Below are 15,188 nucleotides of genomic sequence, written 5' to 3'. Positions count from 1 at the left end.
CCAAAAGAAAATAAAAAGACTAATTTAAAAAGGTACATGCAGGGGCGCCTGGGTGGCTCAGTCGTTAAGCATCTGCCTTCGGCTCAGGGCGTGATCCCGGAGTCCTGGGATCGAACCCCACATCAGGCTCCTCCACTGGAAGTCTGCTTCTTCCTCTCCCACTCCCCCTGCTTGTGTTCCCTCTCTCGCTGGCTGTCTCTATCTCTGTCAACTGAATAAATAAAGTCTTTAAAAAATAATAATAAAAATAAATAAAAAGGTACATGCAACCCTATGTTTATTACAACATTATTTACAATAACCAAGATACAGAAGCAACCCAAAGGTCCATCCATAAATGAATAAAGATGTCATATACATATGCAATGGAATATTGCCTAGCCATAAGAAAATGAGATCTTGCCATTTGCAACAACATGGTGGACCTAGAGGGTATAATGCTGTGTGAAATATGTCAGTCAGAAAAAGACAAATACCACAAGATTTCACTCATATGTGGAATATAAGAAACAAAACAAATAAACAAGCAAAGAAAAAAAAGAGACAAAAAAAAAAAAAACCCAGACTCTTAAATACATAGAACAAACTGGTAGTTTGCAGAGGGGGGGTGGCTAGGGGAATGGGTCAAATAGGTGAAGGGAGTTAAGAGTACACTTATTATGATGACTACTGAGAAATGCATAGAACTGTTGAAGTGTTATATTGTACCTGAAACTAATATAATACTGTATGCTAATTATCCTTCAATAAAGAAGTTAACTTTAAATGGATTAAAAACTTAAACATAGACCTGATCCTATAAAACTCCTACGAGAAAATGTAGGAGAAAAACTCCTGAAGACTGGACTGGGCAATGATTTTTGGTGTGCACCAAAAACACAAGCAACAAATATAAAAGTGGGACTATATCAAACTAAAAAGCTGTATAGCAAAAGTAGCAATGAAAAAAAAAAGAAAGAAAAGGCAGCTTATGCGATTGGAGAAAATATTTGCAAACCATATATGAGACAAGGAGTAACAGCCAAAATATATAAAGTACAACTCATAACAGAAAAACAAATAATTCAATTTAGAAATGGTCAGAGAAGCTAAATAGATATTTTTCCAAAAAAGACATCCAGATGGCCTACAGGTTTATGAAAAGATGCTTAATATCACTAATCATCAGAGAGATGCAAATCAAAACCAACACAGGACATCACCTCACATTTGATGGAATGGCTACCACCAAGAAAACAAGAAATAGGGGCACCTGGGTGGCTCAGTCAGGTAAGCGTCTGCCTTTGGCTCAGGTCATGATCCCGGGGTCCTGGGATTGAGCCCTGTGTCAAGCTCCCTGCTCAGTGGAGAGTATGCTTCTCCCTCTCCCTCTTCCCCTCCCCCAGCTCATTCTCTCTCTCTCTCTCTCTCTCAAATAAATAATCTTAAAAAAAGAAGACAAGAGATAAAAAGTGTTGGTGAGGATGTGGAGAAAAAGGAACGCTTTTACATTATAGATGGGAAGGTAAATTGGTTCAGCCACTATGGAAAATAGTACAGAGGTTCTTCCAAAAAATAAAAATAGATTTATCAGTAATTCCACTATTGGGTATACATCCAAAGAATATGAAAATGGGAGTCTGAGAAGATATATAACCTCTTATGTTTTTGCAATATTATTCACACTAGCCAAGATATAGAAACAATCTAAGTGTCTGTCAACAGATTAACAGATAAAAAAAATACATATGAATATTAGACAGCCATGAGAAAGAAGGAAAGCCTACCATTCGTGACAACATGAATGAACCTTGAGGACATTATGCTGAGATATGTTAAGCAGAAAGACAAATACTGTATGGTATCACGTATATTTGGAATCTAAAAAAGCCTAACTCAAGGAAAATGAGTAAAATAAGGTTACCAGAGGCTGGCAGAGTGGAAGGATTGGGAACAAACTGTTTAAGGGTAAAAACTGGAAACTAGTAGATAGATAAATCCTGGCGAAGCTAATGCACAGCATAACAATTACAGTCAATGGCACTGTATTATAAACTTCAAAGTTGCTAATAGATTCGTTCTTAATTGTGCCCACCACCAAAAAAATGATAATTTTGTAACATAATACAGATGTTAGCTAACTCTATGGTAGTAATCATATTGCAACATATAAATATATCAAATCATTATGTTGTACACCTGAAACTTACACAATGTTATGTATTAATTTTATTTCAATAATAAAATTTAATAAAGATTATTATAAGAATGAAGAAGGAGAAAAGAAAATATCTTGAGACAAAAATTAAAACCCAACATATCAAAACATGTAAGATGTAGCAAAAGCAGTACTAAGAGATAACTGTATAGGGGTATACATTCACATTTAAAAAGAAGAAAGATTTCAAATCTTTCTTCACTTTACATCTCAAGGAACTAGAAAAAGAAAAAATCATATGCATAGTTAGCGGAAGGAAATAAACAGTAATAAATGAAATAGAAAATAGAAAAAAAAGTCAAGAGTTGATTCTTTTGAAATGAAAACAAAATTCAAAAACCACCAAGGAAAATTGAAGACTCAAATAAAAAAAGAAAAAAGAAAGAAAGAAATGCAAGAGGAGATATTACAACTGTTGTCACATAAAGGATTATAAAATAATTACACACCAACAAATTGCATAATCTGGAAGAAATGGATAAATTCCTAGAAACATACAACTTACCAAAATCTGAATAAGGAATCAAAAACTAAACAGACCTGTATCTGGCTTTGGTATCAGGGTAATGCTGGCCTCATAAAATGAGTTTGGAAGTGTTTACTCCTCTGATTTTTTTGGAAAAATTTGAAAAAGATTAGTTCTAGTTCTTTCATGTTTGGTAGAATTCATCCATGAAACCATCTGGTTTTGAGCTTTTGTTGTTGTTGTTGTTGTTGTTGGAACATTTTTGATTACTCATTTAATCTCCTTAGCCAGAAAAAAAAACTACTAGAAAAAAGAAAATTACAGGCTAATATCCCCAATGAATACAGATTCAAAATTCCTGAACAAAGTACTAGTAAACCAAACTCAATAGTACCTTAAAAGGATCACACACCATGAAAAGGTGGGATTTATCCCCAGATTCGAAGATAGTTCAACAGACAAAAATCAATCCATATGATACAACCACATTAACAGAACAAAGGGAAAAATTACATGATTATCTCAATTGATGTAGAAAAAGCATTTAACACATTTTAACACCACTTTATGATAACTAGCACTCAACAAATTAAGAATGGAAAGAAATTACCTCAACATAATAAAGGCCATATATGAAAAGCCCACAGTTAACACCATACTTGATAATGAAAATCAAACCTATCTTCCTCCAAGATCAGGAGCAAGGCAAGGATTACAACTCACACCACTTCTATTCAACATAGTACTGAATTTTAGGATTTTTCGTTTCTGTAAAAAATGCCATTGAAATTTTGATAGGGATTGCACTGAATCTGTAGCTTGCTTTTGGTAGCATGGGCATTTGAACAATATCAAGTTTTCCAACCCATAAACATGGTATGTCTTTCCAATTACTTATGTCATCTTTAATTTCTAGCTAGAGCAATTAGGCAAGTAAAAGAAACTTAAAAGTCATCCAAATTTAGACAGAAGTGAAATAAATCATCTCTGCTCACAAGTGACATGATCTAATATGTAGAAAATCCTAAAGATTATACACACACGCCATGCACAATCCTAAAATTTCAAACAGAACCAGAAAGTACCCCAAATAACAACAGCAACAACAACAACGTTGAGCAAAAAACAAACAAACAAACAAAGCTGGTGCCTTCACACTTTCTGTTTTCAAAACATATTACAAAGATACAGTGTAGTGTTAGCATAAAGACAGACATATATTCCTATGGAAAAGACTAGGGAGCCCAGAAATAAACCACCCACACATATACAGTCAACTGATACTCAACACAGTGTTAATAATATGCAATGGGGAAAGGACAGTCTCTTCAATAAATGGTGTTGGAAATATGAATATCTACATGCAAAGGAATGAAATTGGACTGTTATCTTACACATCCACAAAAATCAAATCAAAGTGCATTAAAGACATAAATGTAAGACCTGAAACCATATAGCTCCTAGAAGAAAACATAACAAAAGCACTTCAAAATATTGGTATTAGTAATTATTTATTTGATATGACACCAAAAATGCAGGTAACAAAAGCAAAAACAGACAAATGGGAGTATATAAAACTAAAATGCATCTTTACAGAAATACAAATTGAGAGTGAAAAAACAACCTATGTAATGAGAAAAAATATTTGCAAACTATATTTCTGATAAGGGGCTCATTTCTAAAATATTAAAGACCTCCTACAAAGCAATAGTAAAACTGAAAACAAAAATAAACCAATTTAAAAAACAAGGAAATGATGAATAAACATTTTTCCAAGGAAGACACAGAAATGGCCAACAGGTATATTAAAAGATAGTTAACATCGCTAATTATCATGGAAATGCAAACCAAAACCACAAAGCGATAGTACTTTACACCAGTTAGGATGGTCATTACCTAAAAAAACAAAACAAAACAAAAACCAGAAAATTATTGTTAAGAATGTTTAGAAATTAGAACCTTTGGGGCGCCTGGATGGCTCAGTCAGTTAAGGGTCCAACTCTTGATTTCAGCTCAGGTCATGATCTCAGGGTCAGGAGATCAAGCCCTGCATCAGTCTCAGGGAGCATCTGTTTCTCTTTCTCTCTCTCTCCCTCTCCCTCTGCCCCACCTAAAATAAATAAATAAATCTAAAAAACAAAAACAAACAAACAACAACAACAAAAACCAGAACGCTTGTGCCATGTTGGTGGGAATGTAAAAATGGTGCAGCTGGTATAGAAAATTGCATGGAAGTTCCACAAATCTCTTTTAAAAACAATCATATGACCCTAAAACATAAATAATCCAGTTAAAAATGGGCAGAAAACATGAATAGACATTTTTTTCCATGTACTGTGTGGTGACTAATATATCATAATAATAAAATATGAATGGACTTTTTTTTCCCAAATAAAGACATACAGATAGCCAACAGATACATAAAAGGTGCTTAACATCTCTCATCATCAGGGAAATACAAAACAAAACTACAATGAGATATCACCTCACATATGTCAGAATGGCTAAAACTAACAACAGAAGAAAAAACGGGTGTTGGCAAGAATGTGGAGAAACAGGAACACTCTTACACTGTTGGTGAGAATGCAAACTGGTGAGAATGCAGCCACTCTGGAAAACAGTATGGAGGTTCCTCCAAGAGTTTAAAATAGAACTACCCTACAATTCAGCAATTGCACTACTAGGTATTTATCTAAAGGATACAAAAATACATATTTGAAGGGGTACCTGCACCCCAATGTTTATAGTAGCATTATCAGCAATAGCCAAATTATGGAAAGAGCCCAAATGTTCATCAACTGATGAATGGATAAAGATGTGGTGTGTACATATATATAATGGAATATTACTCGGCCATAAAAAAAATAATGAAATCTTGCTATGTGCAATGACATGGATGGAGCTATAGAGTATTATGCTAAGCGAAATAAGTCAGTCAGAGAAAAACAAATACCATATGATTTCACTCATATGTGGAATTTAAGAAACAAAACAGATGAACATAGTGGGGGATAGAGGCAAACCAGGAAACAGACTCTTAAATATAGGGAAAAAACAGGGTTACTGGAGGGGAAGTGGGTAGGAGGATGGGTTAAATAGGTGATGGCAATTAAGGACAGCACTTGTGGTGAGCACCAGGTGTTGTAGGTAGTGCTGACTTATCAAATTCTAGACCTGAAATTAATACTACACTGTATGTTAAGTAACTGGAATTTAAATAAAAAAGGAGTATTAGATCCCTAAAGAAAAAGAAAAAAAATCTACCATATGATCCGACAATCCCACTTCTGGGTATGCATCCAAAAATATTGAAAATAGGATCTCCAAGAAATATTTGCACTCCCATGTTCATTGCATATTATTTACAACAGACAAAGGGTGGATACAACCTAAATGTCCATTGACAGATAAGGAGATAAAATGTGGTAGACACATGCAATTGAATATTATTCAGCCTTAAAAAAGAAGGAACTGCTGTTACAAGCTATGGCAGGTATATCTTGAGGACATTGCATTAAGTGAAAGAAGTCAGTAACAGAAAGACAAATATTGAATTTCACTTATATGGGGCATCTAAAGTAGTAAGACTCATAGAAGCAGAAAGTACAATGGTATTTGCCAAAGGCTGGGGGGATGGAGAAATGCGGAATTATTGTTCAATGGATATAGAGTTTGTCATACAATATGATAAAATTCTAGAGATCTCCTGTAGAACAACACTCTACTTCATACTTAAATTTTTGTTAAAAGAGTAGATCTCACATATTATATGTTTTTACCACAATAAAAAATTGGAAGACATAGCCCTAATATAGCAATAACTATTTTAATATGTAAATAGTCCAAATGCACCAATTTGAAGACAGATATTGGCATGGTGGATAAAAACAATATGGTCCAGTATATGGTGTCTACAAGAAATTCACTTCAAACATAAAGATATGTGTAGACTAAAAGTAAATGGATGGGGGGAGGGGCTCTGGGTGACGCAGTCGTTAAGCATCTGCCTTTGGCTCAGGGCACGATCCCGGCGTTCTGAAATCAAACCTCACATCAGGCTTCTCCGCTGGGAGCCTGCTTCTTCCTCTCCCACTCCCCCTGCTTGTGTTCCCTCTCTCACTGGATGTCTCTCTCTGTTAAATAAATAAAATATTTTTTTTTAAAAAGTAAATGGATGGGGAAAAGATACACCACTGAAACATAGTTTTTTGTTGTCGTTGTTTGTTTTTTTAATCACTTCCCCATAAAGTACACTTCAGAGCAAAGAAAATCACTAGGGATAAAGAGGAACATAACACAACAGTCATGAAATAACATAATTATAATGATAGAGAACAGATTAGAGGTGAGAGTTTAGGTAAGGGGGCAAAGGAGGTGAATATGGCTCAGTCTGATTAGTTAAGAATTCCAGAGAGCTAAATTTTTATTCTAGTTGATCTAATGACCTTTGTGTTATTGCTTCCTTTGCTCTTACTCCTAAGATCTAGGATCTATCGGTGAAGACCAATGAGTTACACAGTAGAGAAGAATTATCACTACTACAATAGGAATGAAACAAAAAGAACTAGTTTTATTCCCTTCCCAAAAGAACATCAATAGTAAATAATAAGCCTCCAACAGCTCTATTATTACATGTAGTTGTGCTCTGCCCTGGTTAACTTTGACATTTATCCTGGTTTCTTGTTAGAAGAATTTCATTCCACGATGTCAGTAATGTTGGTTTTTAGAACTTTTTGCATCGTCACATAAATAAAACAAAGCTGTATCAATATGCATGCATGTGTTATATGATTACTAACTCAAAACTAGAGAAAAGGAGGGGTGCCTGGGTGGCTCCATCGGTTAAGCATCTGCCTTCGGTTTAGGTCATAATCCCAGGGTTCTGGGATCAAGCCCTGCATCAAGCCCTGCATCAGGCTCCCTGCTCAGAGGGGACTCTGCTTCTCCCCCTCCTTCTGCCCCTCTCCCCCATGCTCTTTCTCCCACTCTCAAATAAATAAATAAAATCTTTTTAAAAAACTAGAGAAAAGGAGGTCCTACTTTCAGAGCTGTTGGAACACCATTAACAAATCAAGTCTATCAAGATTACTCAGTGTAGGGGCACCTAGGTGGCTCAGTTGGTTAAGCGTCTGCCTTTAGCCCAGGTCATGATCTCAGGGTCTTGGTTTGAGCCCTGAGTGGGTCTCCTTGCTCAGAAGGGAGCCTGCTTCTCCCTCTCCCTCTGCCTGCCGCTCCCCCTGCTTGTGCACTCATTCTCTCTCTCTCTCTTTCTCTCTCCCTGTCAAATAAATAAAAATCTTATAAAAGAAGACTACTCAGTGTAACTTTCAATGCACACTTCTTTCATTTTCTTATGCTGACTAAATGATAAGAAGAATTTAAATGCAGAATTTACGTGCAAATAATATTGCTTTTACAGTTTTTAAATCATCTGAGAGCAGTTCATCATAACTATCGTCCCAATTTTGCTTACATTATTAACTGATGTTCAAATCCCTTTTCTTGTTAATAGCCCAATTCAATTAATAATCTAATCCTCATATGCTCAATGCAGTACTTAGAAGACATTTTAAAATACACAAAACCTAGTGGTGTCTACCTTCTTTCCTCTTAGCAGTTATTATAATTTACTATCAGTGCTTTTGTTAGAGAAGGCTAGTTAGGTTCTAACAGAAGGCCTGGAGGCTAGCAAAGAGGAAGCCATGGCCAGCTATGGGGAAAGTCAGAGGACTGTTCTGGCAGCACTCCAAAATTAAGCCACAAGAAGCTGGATCAAACAAGACAGGCCCAAGATGGCCGACAAAGTAGACCCTACACTCCTGACCAAATAAAAACCGGCTGAAAACCCTGCTTCCAAGAAATCCCCTCCTAAGTAATGAATATTCCACCCCTAGTTTACAACTGTCAATAAAAGATAGACACCGAAACCCCAGGTTGCAGTTCTCTCTCTCTCTCTCTCTCTCTCTCTCTCTCTCTCCCACCTCTCTTGCCAACTCTCACATCTTGAGAGTGTATTTTTGTTCTAATAAACTTTCCCACAAGTGTCGATTGTCACCTAGGTTGTGTCTGCCCTTGGATTCTTTCTCTTGATGAGACCAAGTACCTTTGGCGACATCTTTGGGATGACCTCAGGACCTGGGGTCTCCCCAGTTCACCTGACGACACTTTCATAGCCAGTAAATAAGCTCTGACATTTCCTAACCTCTGGTATGGCTCTGGCTGCTTCTTCTGTGGAGTGCAATCCATCACCAGCATGGGTTTGGCACTCTACGGAATATATTTTTTAGCATAATTGGTATATCCAGGCTATAACAAATTTTAGCTAGTGGAGCCTGAATTAAGGAAACTTTGTTGTATTATCATTTGGACCCCACTGATTCAGAATTTGAGATAATCAGACAGGGGCTGAGATTAAATTGACCTTAGCATTATTTATGAACAAAGAGTTTGCTAAGCAAATTAATAGTATAAACAAGATAGTAGAGAAAAATAATGCTCCCAATCATCTTTAAATACCTTAGAAATATTTCTTTACATATAATTCACAGATATACTAACTACATATCATTCTCACATATTTATTAAAACAAGATCCTTAAGAGTAATACTTTGTTAGCCTCATTCTGGTCACTACATGTACAAGGAAGTAATAAAAACTGCGGTACATAAATATTCTAAAATTCACAACTTCAACCACTTTATACATATTCTACTAATGTTGTTGCACATTAAGAAAAATTTTAAACATGTAAAATCTAACACCCATTTTTCTTATACCCCTACTTTTTTCTTCTTCTGTGGAATCATAGGTATCTGAACTAACTTGGCAACAAAATCAATACAATCCATGATAATTAAATCTATTAATAATAAGCAAAAACAACCAAGTCAATACTGATAGCCTTGAAGGTACAAAAGAAGAGAAAAGGAATATAAGGATATGTGTGCACGTTTAGAAATTAAACTCAACAAGAACAATCAAATGCCCAGCAAAGGTCAAGGAGAAGCTAATAAGTAGTAAGAATGGCTTATGTGTGATCTGTGGAATAAAACTTACTACTTACGTCACACGTCATATATCAACTGGTTTTCAATTTGAAAGAAAAACTGATTATTTTTTAATTACTAGATTCTAAGTCTACTAAGTTAGACACAGCATTTTAAAAGAGTTTGGATTAGTTGTCTCCTTATTGCTTCCAGTCAAATCACCCAGTTTCAAAAGCAGTTTATCTGATATGGATTCAGCTTTTTAGACTATGACAGAAAATCTTCCCTAAATAACTTTTTAAAAATATAAATGTATTTTGTGAAATTCACTCAGGGGTCACAGAAGTAGTTCAGAAGTGCCAGTGAGAGGGGCGCCTGGGTGGCACAGCGGTTAAGCGTCTGCCTTCAGCTCAGGGCATGATCCTGGCATTATGGAATCGAGCCCCACATCAGGCTCTTCCGCTATGACCCTGCTTCTTCCTCTCCCACTCCCCCTGCTTGTGTTCCCTCTCTCGCTGGCTGTCTCTATCTCTGTCAAATAAATAAATAAAATCTTAAAAAAAAAAAAAAGAAGTGCCAGTGAGAACAAACCAATACCCACATTTGTTAGGAAAAGTGGAAATGAGGTAACAGAAAGTGAACATAATGATCTATATAATTTTAAAGGTTATGGAGTTACTAATACTTAGTGTGCAAGAGTTTTAATCAAGAATGTTTAAAAACACCCATTTTTCTCATTATGAATCACGTCAATTTTCAACTTCAGGTTTTCATTTAATATTTATTGCATTTTATTTTTTTATAATTTTTATTTTGTTATGTTAGTCACCGTACAGTACATCCCCAGTTTTCAATGTAATGTTCCATGATTCATTATTTGCATATAACACCCAGTGCACCATACAATATGTGCCCTCCTTAATACCCATCACCAGCCTATCCCAATCCCCCACCCCCCTCCCTTCTGAAGCCCTCAGTTTGTTTCCCAGAGTCCACAGTCTCTCATGGTTCATTCCCCCTTCTGTTTACCCCCCCTTTATTGCATTTTAAAAGCTGCTATAAAAAGCTTGTATTTCATACCATCAAATACCTGAGGTGTATTTGTCATCAGGAAAATAGGAATGAATCAGACCACAGGGGAACTTTTGGGTGCCAACAGTCTAAAGACAGTTAACAATTTTAATATAAGATATGATATTAAGAGAACAATAATTATGTATAAGGCAGTTTTTATGAATATTACTTTAGAACTTACATGAGAAAGATTTGTTTTATTTTGTTTGTAGGTACCATTCTTTAAGAAAGAATTCTACTCTCCACTTTTCTTCCTTCATTAAAGTGGTTGTTAGTATTTTCCACTTTGTGGACAAGGTTATGGTCCAGGGAAATATAATCCAAAAAGAACTATTGGGTAAAAGCCATTTTTCCCATAAGCTTCCATAATAAAATCTAGGGATGTGCTCATCTGGGAAAATTTTCAACCCAATGACATAATAAATATCATACTTAAGATGATAATAACACTGTTGAAACTGCATATTTAAAGAAAATTGTAACTTTTGGATGTATCTTTGGCACTCAGTATAATGCTGCTCTACCTCCAGATTCAGTAATATGGTAAAAATATTGACAGTTTCCTATTACACAGTAAGGGAAACTGACAATCCCTTAGCTATTTCACATGCAGCCACCACTGAGATTTAGCAGTTTACGCAAGATGTTTACCTGCCTTAAATCACCAGAGTACACGGAACTGGACATACAAAGTAATCTTAATTTTCTCAGCGGTTTCCCCATCATTTAAATTTACCAGTTGTCTTTCCAAAGATGTTCCCTATTGATACGAGCATAATCAGCTAAGAACAGAAATGTGCAATACTTGCTTAGCAAAGGAGACTAAACCCAACACCTTCTGAATATGTTTTGCTATCTGTTAACTAGTTAATTTCCAGTGATCCAATATTCATTGACTATGTATATGTGGACTATTCTGTTCTCTAACTAATAATTTGTTTATTTAGCTAATAGCTGACAACCTAAGTAGACAATGCTAAAAACAAGTATATTTGTCAAAATCATCAGCCACTGTGAATTAACATTTATTAGTAATAACTATAATCAGAGAAGACTATTGTTGGCAGCAAAGATACAAAATGAAAAGTATACGATGGTGTACAGAAGCCTCAAAAAATGTCAAGTTTGGGTATATTGTTCCTTAGAGTAAATCTGTGAATTCATTTTGAGAATTCTTTGCATTTCTGTTGGGGAGCACAATCATAGCACATTTTCTTATTGTTATTTTTCTATATACAAACATCAACCTACAATGGTTGACTAAAACGAAGAAGACTATGAGTCATGTTACTAGTTCTCAACACAGCAGAAGTTGTTAGAAAAGCAATAAAATAAGTTTTACAGTGGTTTGTAACTGCAGTTTAAACACTGATGTTAGTTGACAATTATTAACACAAGCACTATTAATAGCATTATATTAGAACTTTGACAGACATCAATTTATAGGACTCTGGCATACCTTCCTTTGTTTTTAAAAAATAATAAAAATATCAGTATTAATTAGCAATGCTAAAAAATAAGCTATCATATATTTAATGGACCAAAATTAATGTTGCTTAAAGAATTTCCTAATTTACTTTATCAAGAAATAGTCTTTGGATGGGGCGCCTGGGTGGCACAGCGATTAAGCGTCTGCCTTCGGCTCAGGGCATGGTCCCGGCGTTATGGGATGGAGCCCCACATCAGGCTCCTCCGCTATGAGCCTGCTTCTTCCTCTCCCACTCCCCCTGCTTGTGTTCCCTCTCTCGCTGGCTGTCTCCATCTCTGTCAAATAAATAAATAAAATCTTAAAAAAAAAAGAAAAGAAATAGTCTTTGGAGAATATTAATAATCTAAAGTTGTACTAATCAGATCAGTCCTGTACAAAATACTTAGATTATAACTGTTTTAAGAGATAGTGAAAGTGTACAGGTGATAAAAATATGTGAACTTTGGGGCGCCTGGGTGGCTCAGTCATTAAGCATCTGCCTTCGGCTCAGGGCGTGATCCCAGAGTCCTGGGATCGAGCCCCGCATTGGGCTCCCTGCTCCAACTGTGGACTCTGGGAAACAAACTGAGGGCTTCAGAGGGAGGGGGTAGGGGATTGGGATAGGTCAGTGATGGGTATTAAGGAGGGCCCATATTGCATGGTGCACTGGGTGTTATACGTGTTACATGCAAATAATGAATCATGGAACATTACATCAAAAACTAAGGATATACTGTATGGTGACTAACATAACAAAATAAAAATTATTATTAAAAAACAAAAAACATTTTCACTTGCCCCAAGAAATAGAATGATTATTTTAGATCTGGCTTCTATAGTATGAACATGTGAAAAATTACTTGATATTAATTTATTGATTTAGGATATAATTTATCATAAAAACTGTGCCCACTACTGACAGTGCCCTTTAAGTTTATCCAGGAGAGTAATATTCACAAAGATTAGAAAATCAAGTGTCTCAGTTCATGCTATGCTGAACTCCCCCACCTTCCAACAAAATCTGTAATTCTAAAAAGAATCAAATCAAATCTGACTTTCTCTATAAAGCCTTCTCAGACAAACAACAGCTCCAAAGCTCTTCTTTTACCCTATAATTATTTTAGCTCTTATTCTGTACTACTTTATGTTCTAATTATTGACCATGATGTCTCCAGTGGATAAGCAATTTAATTCTTGGGGCCTGTTTCTCTTCTATTTTCCACAGTAACCAGTATAGTAATGGGCACTCAGTGAAGCTAGACAATAAAAGCTTGTTGAAAATCAATTAATTAAAAAAACACCAAATTCATTCCAGAGTTCACTGGTCAAGTGCTTTATTGTATTTGTATTAATACTATCTTAAAAAATGTGGTTATGACTCTCTAAGTAAATGCTCTTGAGTATGTGGCACCTTTATAACCATATTCACTAAAATCAAATTCTAAATGGGATCCAAATTACTGCCTGGTTCTAAAAGTATGTGAAGATGAACAGGGAGTATCCACATGGTACATTTTATTTCAAATAGTTCAGACTTGAATTGATCAAGAGCTTCTCCAAAACAAAAACATTCCTAACTTTGGAATCTAGCAACCAGAAGCATGTCAATTTGCCAGTTCGCCACTACCACCAACACGATGACCACCACCAACAACATAAAATACTCGCTGAGGTCTGAGATTATTTTGCAGTGATACTAGAATTAAACCATGTTCTAAACTATATCCAAGAGAACCTCAAACAACATGAAAGCTGCATTTTACCCAAAACTATCAAGTCTTGACTGATTCACTAGATAAGTTATCTAATCACAAATAGCATATATATCCTTTTTAAAAATCTTTAGCTTAAAAGCATTTACTCAAAATTAAATTTAGCCTTTTTAATACAGCACGTTTTTACTTCTTTCCTCTTTTTCTAATAAAAGAAACATGAAATAGCTTAAAAACTAGTAGGGAGGGAAGAGAGCCAAATAAAAGAAGGAACTCATCTTTCATTGTACATGAAAGTACCTTACAATCAAAATTATTCGTTAATCTGAATTCAGTCCACTTTTGGAAAGGGTCAACTGCAAACTGTGATTTTTTTCAACCATTTGCTTTTAAAGAAACAACTTCACTACTGAAAGATAATATTGCTAATTTTCAAAAAGTACCTTACAACTTTAGATCCTCATCTAATCATCCTGTCCAAAACATCACTTCAGGTCTCTCATGGCCATGTTTTTTGGAAGCAACTATTCTCAATTGCAGGATATCCCAGGAAGAACAGATAGATCATACACACCCTTGCTTTTATTAGGGACATTTTAGGTTTCATCATATCTACTAAAAAAGAAGTTATGTCATTCTGGATGAAGAGTAGTTAGTTCATAAAACCTGTTTCACCTGTTATCAGTCACTGTCTACTTCTCTTCAAGTTTGATGCCTCTTTGGAAGTCAAGTGGAGTAGTTTGTTTTATTACTATTACTTAATGTAAGTACTGACTTCCTAACCCTTACATGTCAGGAGTCAGAAGCCAGGCACGCGACTTTCAGAAGCTCTCAGCACACGAGTATCAAGAAAACTGAAAAGAGGCCAGGCCATCTGCCCCTTCAACCTTTGAGGCATGGAGAGACAACAGTCTGAGAAATGGCTCTTGAGAAGCTTATGGTCAGACTGAACCGTTCCAGAGCGAAGGCGACAGAAAAGGGATGAGAACGGTATGGGAAAGTCTGTCCCGGAATCAGGGACCAGGCTCCGTGATTGTACGTGGAATTATCAGCATATGGCATCTAAGAAGCAAAGCCAGGCCTTAAGCCCCTCATTCCTGGATGCCGGGGTTGAGATCAGAGAGTGGTGGTTTTTAGAAGGAAAACTACCTCGAAGGACATAGAGAGCCGCGAGCAGATGTAGGAGAGGCGTTAGAAGCTTCTGCAGGAGAAAGCAGCGCGTTGGTCGCCTCCCGGGGCCCCGGAGGACAGAAAGGAGCCCCAGCACCAGGCGAGTGCGGTGCC

Source organism: Ursus arctos, chromosome X (assembly GCF_023065955.2).
Source record: "Ursus arctos isolate Adak ecotype North America chromosome X, UrsArc2.0, whole genome shotgun sequence".
Lineage (NCBI taxonomy): Eukaryota > Metazoa > Chordata > Mammalia > Carnivora > Ursidae > Ursus > Ursus arctos.
This window is presented reverse-complemented; position numbering follows the sequence as displayed.